Below are 10,710 nucleotides of genomic sequence, written 5' to 3'. Positions count from 1 at the left end.
TTCATTCCTTTTAGGTATATATCCAGAAGTGAAATTAATAGATTATGTGGTAGTTTTGTTTATAATTTTTGAAGAAATCTCCATATAGTTTTCTATAATAGCTGTACTGATTTGTACACTGAAAACTATTAAGCATTGATGAAAGAACAGCATAGCACTGGCATAAAAAAAAGACATAAAGACCAAGGGAACAGAATAGGAAGCCCATAAATAAATCCATGAATGTAGTCAATTGATATTGGACAGAGATACCAAGAACACACAATGGGAAAGAATAGTCTCTTCAACAAATGCAGTTTTTGGGGAAACTGCATGTCCCCATGCAGAAGAATGAAATGAGGCCCTTATCTCAAACTGTACACAAAATGAACTCAAAATGGATTAAAGACTTAAATGTAAGACTTGAAATTGTACAACTACTAAAGAAAATGGGAGAAAGCTCCTTGATATTTGTCTGGGAAAGACTGTTTGCCTATGACCTCAAAGTGGCAGACAATGAAAACAAAAATAGACAAGTGGGATTGCATTGAACTAAAAATGTTCTCCACAGCAAAGGAAATGATCAGTAAAGTGAAGAGACAAACTAAAGAATTTGGGAAAATATTTACAAACCATGCATCTGATATGGGGGTTAATTTCCAAAACATGTAAGGAACTCAAACAGCTCAACAAATAACCCGATTTAAAAAATGGGCAAAGAAGCTGAAAAGTCATTTCTTAAAGAATAAATACAAATGGGCAACACATACAGGAAAATGTGCTGAAAACATCACTAACCGTCATGTGGATGCAAATCAAAACCACAATGAAATGTCATTTTACACCTGTAATTATGGCCATAATTAAAAAGACAAGAGATGACAAGTGTAGGCGAGGATGTGGACAGTAGGGAAGCCTTTTATATGTGAGATTAATGTTATACCTCATGTTTTATTGTGTACATTTTGTATTTTATTTTACAAACTCTTATCTTATTTGAATTAAAAATATATTATTCCGTTTAAGCTTTTTCTCTAAATTATTGAATAAAGTTGACCTTCAAAAAGATGAGATAATTTCATTCTATGATTTAAAATACTGAAACTCATTACAGTAACTGCATCATCATAACTGGACTCAGTAAAGCATTAAGCCCTCAGGAGTCCTTAGTCGAAATCAGCTGATTAATGAAGAGTTCTCTGTAAAACCACCTAGAATGTCAATGAACTAGACCAAAAAAGTGAAGTTCAGCATAGAAAGGAGAACCTAATTTCTAACCCTATGTACATTGCTCCTTCTACCAATATAGCACAGTCAGAAGACAGCAATCCCTCTTGTGTTGTTCTTTGGTGAATTATGTTAAAAATCCTTTATATGGACTGGGCACAGTGGCTCATGCCCATAATCTCAGCACTTTGGGAGGCCAAGGTAGGTGGATCACTTGAGGTCAGGAGTTTGAGATCAACCTGACCAACATGATTAAACCTGTGTCTACTAAAAGACAAAAAATCTGGTGATGCATGCCTGTAATCCCAGCTACTCGGGAGGCTGAGGCACGAGAATCACTTGAACCTGGGAGGAGGAGGTTGCAGTGAGCCAAGGTCGCACCACTACATTCTAGCCTGGGTGACAGAGTGAGACTCTGTCTCAAAATAAAATAAAAATCTTATATATGAACATAAAAGAAACATTAAAATATACTTATAAAAGAAATAAATTCCATTAATATTTTAGAATATTAGATTGAAGAGAGGTCTCATTGTTTGTAAAGGACTACATATTACAGAAAGAAAACATGTTGTAGAAAGAATATTTTTATGATTGATAATCCTATGGTGTGCCTGGGAAAGTTTACGGTATATACATTAGTTCATTTGAGCTTCATTCCATTATTTCCCATGCTATCTTAATTTTACAAATGAGAAAACTCAGGAAAGAGATTCTCTATCATCACATTGTCAAGATGAGGCAAGAATTAAATTGCAGCCTTCAATTGCAGGCATTTGTCCTTCAGGTACTTCATGGCTACTCTCACCTAGAAATTTTCATTAAGACTAATTGTGCCATTCATTTCTCTCAGATCTTAGTTGCTTTTTGCCAATAGCTTGAATTATTTGTCTTATCCCCCTTTTTAGTGTGAACCAAGTTTTTCTCAACAGCATTAAAATGTTGAATACTGACATATCTGTCATCCAAGCATCATATTTAATGCAAAAATGACTACAATGTCTATTCTCAAATTTAAGACAAAAAATCTAAAGCTATGTAAATAGGGTGATTTTCCTTCAAAACTTCAATAAATTCATCCTATTTATCATTTATAATTAAAATAATCTTATAAATTTCTGTTGAAAAACAGCATTCAAGCTTCTTATACAGCATGCTGAATAATTTTCTACTGAAAGAACTGAAATACTGCACTTCTGAGTCATTGACACATCATAAAACACACACAATGCCTCAAGCAGAACAAAAGTTTCCCACATCCATATTTGGTGTTCAAGTTCTGTGAACAAGTTCCCGAGGTAACGAGAGGCTGTAGAATTTGGCTTAGAAATACTTTAGAAACACATGTTCATATTCTGACAATTATTTATCTACTTAGTGAATAATTGAAGAGAAAAAGCTAATAGAAGGCCCAGGAGAACACGGTTATTATAATGCAAGGATTGTTCTTGTTGAAAGCTTTGTTCCTTTAAAATTCTGGTGGCTTTCTCATCTATAGCTATCAGTCAGCCTAAGACACAAGAAAAAACCCACAACTCATCACTGTTCCCTTCTCAGACACCCTTTGTAGAGTTCGCCAGTCATGCACTAAAGTTGATTCTCAAGAGACATGGGCAAATTTTCTATTCTGGCACCATTACAAATTCTATTACTAGTTTGGTACAACAGTAATTGTGGTTTTTACCATTACTTTTAATGCAGGAAAAACTGCAATAACTATTGCACCAACCTAACCAATCCAAACAGCCATACCGTACTCAATAATGTTCACTAAACTCTAGGCTACTATTTTATCACATCTTTTCTGCTTATTTCTCCAATATAGCCTTCTGAGCAAGTCAAGAAAATCTTATGTAGCCCATATCTTGTGTTTCTTCAATGTTTTCAACTCTAACTTCTCATTTGGCTTGAGTTAACCAGTTCAGTTTAATTCAACTCGCCAGACATTACTGAGTAGCTGATACATATCAGGTGTTCTGCTAGGTTTCAATGAAATAGCTACACAAAAGCAAGCATCTGTATCTGAATATTCAGACATAAAGTGAATACATGCTCTAACTCATCTCCTTAATTCATTGCCCCTTTTTTTTCCTGCCACAACCTTGCTCACTTGGAGGTGCATCAATGAAAGTCTTCTACACCAAATACGCAGGCTCTTATCTCCATCACCTGCCTGCCAGATCCTCTGCTAGTCTCTAAATATGTTCCTTCTTTATGCCCTTGAGATGCACGCGGTTAAGTATCTTCTTAAGATTTGATTGCAGAAGTACATGGGGCTGTGTTTTTTCATAAAAGGAAATAGGGAGATACAGAAACCAAAGATGAACTAAACATTCATCACCGATTTCACTGGCAAGTGAAGAAAAACCCAGTGACTTCTGAGTTTTTCTAGCTACCAGTTCTGTTGGGACTCAGTCCCTGCTGTCACACCTACAAGACAATCGATAAACATGGTATTGGTGAAATAATCATGGGACTGTTTGAAAAATGACACCACCATCACTTCTCAGTGTTTGGCTAAGATCAAGTGAAAAATGGCACCATCAAGATCAGTGCATATCACAGAAGCTGCATGCTGGACCCTAAGCCTTGACTCTTCATCTTCCTCCTGCTGAGTGGCCTCAGCATTCCTGCATGGGCTTCTTCCATCTGGAATTAGGCTGGGAGCCACATGGTCACACTGGGGTTGTGTGGCTCCATCACCCCTCACTGCTCACAAGCTGCTGGTCTATTCAGGGAACACAGGCTGGCCTCATCTCTGCCTCCTAGAAAGTTACTTTCTAGACAGCATGGCCCAGAGGCTACAGGTAAGATCACATATTTTAGAAGCCCCAAGTACACTATCACTTACCTCAAATACACTGTCACTAAACCAACAATGAAAAAAATATATCCTGATGAATGAGAAAATATTAAACACAGACTACTCATCATATTACATTATGATTCACATTTACCTGTTGGCTGTTATGATGATTTTATTTTTAGGTTCTGATATGTTAGAGCTACATACTCAAGTATTATTGAAATTATATGTTAGGAATATGCCGTAAAATATTCTGGTCAAAAGTAAAAGCAGGGGCTTTAGATGAAACTAGAATGGCAGAATTCACAATGATTATAAAAGCTGTCAAGCTGGGTGATGGATACATAGGGGTTCAAAATCTTGTTCTCCCTATTTTTTTGATATTTGAGTTTTAAAAAGTAAAAAAAAAAAAAAATGCACTGATCACGCCAAAAACTTCATCATATTGGGACAAAATCTGTACTCAAGGTATGCACCAAATCTATTGGATGAGCAAGGAAAGAGTGAAGAATTCTTTCAAAGAAAGCCTCACAAAAGAGTAAATGTTTTGCACTTTTTTTCTTCCGAATGTCTTCTGTACTTGCTTTGACACTGTAATTCTAGGGATTTTTATTATTATTTTAAAACAATGGAATTTAATTTGCTAGTACTTTACAGCCACATTGATATATGAAATTGATTTATACATGTGATTGTATTCCGTTATTGTGTGTCTGGGCTCTTTGTAACAAATGTATTCAGTTTTGAAACTCTAGTTTTGTAAAAAAAAAAAATCCTTCTCATTTATGCCTGGTCTCTAGAACAATTTAAAGAACATATAAATAGCATATTTGATCTTTGAGATTTAGTAGAACTCACCTGCAAGATTATCTAAGTATTCTGCTTTTTTTCTTTTGGCAACAGATTCTGATTATCTTACATTACTCTATGAATTTATTCCCTATCTTGCTAGGGATACTGTTAACATACAGAAAGCAAATACATTTTTTGTGTGGCATCCATCTGAAATGTCATATAAATATATACATCCAGTAGACACTAAATAAACAATGCAGTAGTGCCAGTTTTCATTACTCACAGAAACAACTTCGATATATGTCCATGTATATGTTGCATATCTTTGTAACATGAACTCATTATGGATCTTTTTTAACAGATAGAATGTAGATTAAAAATAAAAATCTCACACAACCTAACCTCCTGGAAATAATAACTTTTAATAATTTTATATATGCCCTTTCAATTACATATATTTTAAACTTAAAGGTCTTGCTGAAATCTGTTAAAAAGCACATAGGGAGTGTACTGGGCAGAATGGTACCACTGAAAGATAAGAGGTCCTAACCCCTGGAAACTGTAAATGTTACCATATAAGATAAAGTTTTTGCAGATGTGATTAAGGATTTTGAGATAAAATTATCCTGGATTATGCAGGCTGGCTCAAAATGCTGTGAAATGTATCCTTATGAGACTGAGTCAGAGGGAGAATCATCACAGACACACACACACACACACACGCACACACACACACACACAGCAAAGTACAGCCAGAGGCAGAGATTGGAGCGATGTGGTCAGAAGCCAAGGAAGCCAAGAAATGCCAACAGCCCCCAGAAGCTGGAAGAGACCAGGAACGCAATTTTTTTTTTTACTGAACTTGTCCCTACAGCCTCCAGAATGAGGTCCACGACTTGATTTCAGAATTCTGGCCTCCACAACTGTAAGAAACTACATCCCCGTGATTTCAAATCACCAAGGTTGTGTTAATTTGTTACAGTAGCCACAAGGAAAACATAAAAAGGGCAATATCTTACAGCCTTAAGCATGCCTCAAGTATATGAATAGCTGCATAGTAGTCCTTTATAGTATATTTTATTTAACCAACAAATATTTTATTAGGTACTTAAGCTACTTATAAGTTTTTATTTAAAAAATGCTTAGATGAACAAACTTCACCTGTTCTGTATCTCGTTAACACCAGCTGCACATTAGATTAAGCAGGGGACTTTAAAACAGCATTGCCAGTGGGGCATGGTGGCTCACGCCTGTAATCCCAGCACTTTGGGAGGCTGAGGTGGGCAGATCACTTGAAGTCTGGAGTTTGAGACCAGCCTGACCAACATGGTGAAACCCCATCTCTACTAAAAATACAAAAATTAGATGGGTGTCGTGGCACATGCCTGTAATCCTAGCTACTTGGGAGGCTGAGGCAGGAGAATCACTTGAACCTGGGAGGCGGAGGTTGCAATGAGCCAAGATCGCACCACTGCACTGCACCCTGGGCAACAGAGTGAGACTCCATCTCCAAACAAAACAAAACAAAACAAAACAGTAGGGCCTGGCCCACATCTGCACATATTTTGGCCTAAGTTCTCTGGCCTGGATCTAAAATATCAATAATGTTAAAACTCCACAGGTGATTCTACCTAGCAGTAAGGAGTGAGGACATCTGATCTACCTAACGGTGTGTCTTGTGCTAAGGATTGTATACAACAAAATAGGTGTTAAATTGATTGAATACCCATTTAACTAGCAAACCCATTCAAATTACATAAAATTTATAAATATTGTAGAACTGGATGGAAATATTTAAAATACATGTGAGATTAGCGATATAATGTGAGAAACTAAAATAATTTTTCAAAAATTATGACTATGAAACATAGATTCTCATGAGAAAATACAAGATTTGACAATTAAATTAACATGCTGGCAAATATATCCAAAAAATTACCTTTATTTGCCTCATTCACCTCAAGAATTCCTTAACTTATAGAAAATATCACTAAATGTTCAATTCCATATAGTTTTAAAAATCATTATACTTAACCTAGTGTTTTGAATTTTTGTACATCCCAATATTTTATACATGTGTAAACATAGTAATAGGAATATTGAGTCAAAAGTGTACTTATTTAGCTATAAAAGTAACTACATGGAAGTAATATTCATCAACTTTATAATTTCTTTTTTACAGTATCACATGCACAATTAAAATATGACACTTAGAGCCTTCTATTTCTCTCAAATTCTGGATTTACTGAGAGCAGTGATGGCATATTCTTTCATATGCTGGATTGTGCTCATCTGGAACACAAAGCCAAGAAAATGCCTAAATGCAATATGGTCAAATGTTTTACCTCATCAAGTGAAGCACGTCCAGATGCCAAGTCACTGAAAGTAACTCTTCCATCTGCCATCTTGGAATGCTCCATGCCTTCCCCACATGCATTGTTTTTTTTTTTTGTTTTTTTTGTTTTTTTTTGAGACGGAGTCTCGCTGTAGCCCAGGCTGGAGTGCAGTGGCACAATCTCGGCTCACTGCAGGCTCCGCCCCCTGGGTTCACGCCATTCTCCTGCCTCAGCCTCCCGAGTAGCTGGGACTACAGGCGCCCGCCACCTCGCCTGGCTAATTTTTTGTATTTTTAGTAGAGACGGGGTTTCACTGTGTTAGCCAGGATGGTCTCGATCTCCTGACCTCGTGATCCGCCCGCCTCGGCCTCCCAAAGTGCTGGGATTACAGGCGTGAGCCACCGCGCCCGGCCCGCATTGTTTTTTATTCACTCTCTTTCCTAAAGAAACAAGCATCTCCCACTTACTTAGAACATTCCCATAAGTCTTTTAAGATCAAAAGTTTCCCATGATGATACGAGACAAGGGCTTTATAATAAACAAAATTTGAATTTCTATGTGATTCTCTCTCAAATATTAATGTTTTAAAGAGTTTGCATTTGTTATGCAAACATGAAGTTAAAATAGATGAGTGGCTAAAACCATTATGTTTTTGTTAGAAAAAACAGTGGTCGAAATAATTATATTTTTGTGGTGAGAACGCTTAAAATCTACTATTAGTAATTTTCAAGTATGCATTTTTATTGCCTACAGTCACCATGTTTTAAATTAGTTCCTTGAAGGTTTCTTCCTAACTGAAATTTTGTATCTTTTGACCATCATCTGCCCAATCCCCACCCTGTCTCCCAACACCACTCTGGCCTCTGGTAACCACTATTCTAGTCTTTGTTCATATGGGTTTGTCCTTGTTAGATTCCACAAATAATTGGCCTTAAAATAGCCCAGAGTGGATTTTAGGTGTTCTCATCTCACACACACACACACACACACACACACACACACACACACACACAAAAGATAAGAATGTGTGGTAAAGCATAATTAACTATTTGGCCATTACACAATACACACATATATCAAAACAGAATTTTGTACTCTGTAAATATATACAATTTTAATTGTCATAGAAATAAATTAGAAAAATAAATTCTTATTACATCGCATATTAGGAGCAAATGTGAAACAAATTGTCAGAGCTTTTATAAATTTCAGAAAATTTTATTCGTATACCACATTTGTTTTACTTTATGAAAAGACTGCATGAAATATTAATTGCTATTTCATTAAAATAATGTAAAATAGATTGAGTTCTTGGAAGGTTATTAGAGATTTTCCCTGTTTAACTAAATCTTTGTATGTCTATATGTATCCAGCTCTGAGGATACAATTATTAAACAGAAAAACCTTGCACTGTTACAGAAAGTGGATTTCATTGGTGATATATATTTATATTTTTAGGTACAATTTTTAGGTGCAAATCCAATATATATGTACATATTTTATTGTAGAAAATTTTAATTACCAATAATTAAAATTAATTTAAAAAGTTATGTGAACTGAATCCACTGAATCCTACTCTAGGGGCAAGGCTATTTCTTCGTGTTCTGCACGTGCCTCACTTGTCCAGAGCACCCATTCCTTGTCCTTGAAGCTTATCCGTACCCTGGACTTGTGGCTGGATGACTGCCTGCAACAGGCTGGGCTCCATAAATGCCTTTGCAGAATTTCAGGACACAGACAAACATTGCTTCACACTGAATGAATGATGGCTATAAGAAATCACTATGAGTTAGTGATCCTCAGCTAGGAGCAAATAATATGAACAATTCATTACTCACTCAACTCCACACACTCCTGGCATGAGGGAAAATGATGGCTCCTCTGGCAGAGGCCCATGCTTTTTGACCTTCAGCTTCCCCTTCTAGCCTGCGAATGGCTTTGTCTTATCTGGTTTCTGGGTGTACACGTGCAACCCTGTCCTCTCTCCTCTGCTTTCTGTCTTAAACTTAGACCTTCAAACTGTGATCTTGATAGTTCAGTTTCCAGCAAATGATTTCTAATTGAGGAATTCCAACCACAAGAATATAGGAACACATGGAGGAATTTCAGGAGTGTTGGAAACAGAAGCATACCTTTTCATATCAAAAAACTTTAGTTTCCCCAAAGTGTGAGACTTCTTCGTAACTTATGTGAAAAATACTTTATGTGTGTATGTGAATTTTTTTAAGTATGAGAGAAAGAATTGGAGGCATAAAATAAAGATTACAGGATGTTCTTTTCATACTTGGCTAAAGAATTTCCCAATTCCTAGTAAAAATTAACATCAGATTAGATTATCTGTGGAGTATAAAATAAGAATACACTTTCACATGGAGGGATTATAAATGAATGAATGTCATTTGTACCAACAGGACAAAAAAGGAAGGTACATTGTTGACTGAGGAACTCCAGAATAATCACTAGAATCCAGGAAAAACATGATGCCTAAATTTGACCAAACCTGGAGATCAATGGAAGGGTGAGAGCTGTCACAGCCACAATTTCTTTTATACCAGCTTTTCATATAGAGTTATTTAAGATACTCTCACAAAGCATATAGAGAGATGCCCCTCAACTTATGATGCGTTACCTCTGGATAAACCCATTATTCAGTTGAAAATATCGTAAGTCAAAAGAGTATTTTTTCAGTTATTATATTTTCCACTTATGATGGGCTAATCAGGATGTAACCCCATGGTAAGTTGGGGAGCACACTGAATGCCTATCCCTTTCATACCATCATAAAGCAGATAAATCATAAATTAGGGATGTAAATCATATGTATATGCATTTTATGAAACATTTATATATGTACAAACACAGATTTTAAAAGTTTTAGGAATTATATTTCTCTATCTTGCTATGTTTCCATGCAAAAATTCTAAACATAAGAAAGCAACACATTGAATTCAGCAACATATTGGTGGCTCCTGGACTGACACTTGCTCCTGCAAATGCAAAGTGCAAGTGCACTTCTTGCAAGAGCTGCAGCTCCTGCTGCCCTGTAGGCTGTGCCAAGTGTGCCCAGGGCTGTGTGAGCAAAGGGGTGTCAAACAAGTGCAGCTGCTGCACCTGACGTTAGAACAGTCCTGCTCCCAGACATATACAGAGCGACCTGTAAAATCCAGAAATTATTTTGATACAACCCTGACTCATTTGCTACGTATCTTTTTCTATGAAATATGTAAATGAAAATAGAACACTCTGCCAGGTGCGGTGTCTCACGCCTGCAATCCCAGCACTTTGGGAGGCCGAGGCAGTTGGATTACGAGGTCAGGAGATCGAGACCATCCTGGACAACATAGCAAAACCCTGTCTCTACTAAAAGTACAAAAATTAACTGGGCATGGTGGCGCTCACCTGCAGTCCCAGCTACTCAGGAGGCTGAGGCAGGAGAAAGGAAGAGGTGGTTGCAGTGAGCCGAGATTGCACCACTGCACTCCAGCCTCGGTGACAGAGCGAGACTCCGTCTCAAAAAAATAAAATAGGACACTCAGCTTGAAAAAAAAAAAAAACAATACACCAGTA

The 10,710-nt window shown here is 36.7% G+C and overlaps 1 pseudogene; it reads left to right on the top strand.

The window, feature by feature from the left end:
- Window positions 1-3,877: 3,877 nt before the first annotated feature.
- Window positions 3,878-10,258, top strand: LOC116469926 (metallothionein-1F-like; annotated as a pseudogene).
- The last annotated feature ends 452 nt before the right edge of the window (window positions 10,259-10,710 follow it).

The sequence above is a fragment of the Hylobates moloch genome, unplaced genomic scaffold (assembly GCF_009828535.3).
Source record: "Hylobates moloch isolate HMO894 unplaced genomic scaffold, HMol_V3 SCAFFOLD_5, whole genome shotgun sequence".
NCBI classification, from domain to species: Eukaryota; Metazoa; Chordata; class Mammalia; order Primates; family Hylobatidae; genus Hylobates; species Hylobates moloch.
This window is presented reverse-complemented; position numbering and strand designations above follow the sequence as displayed.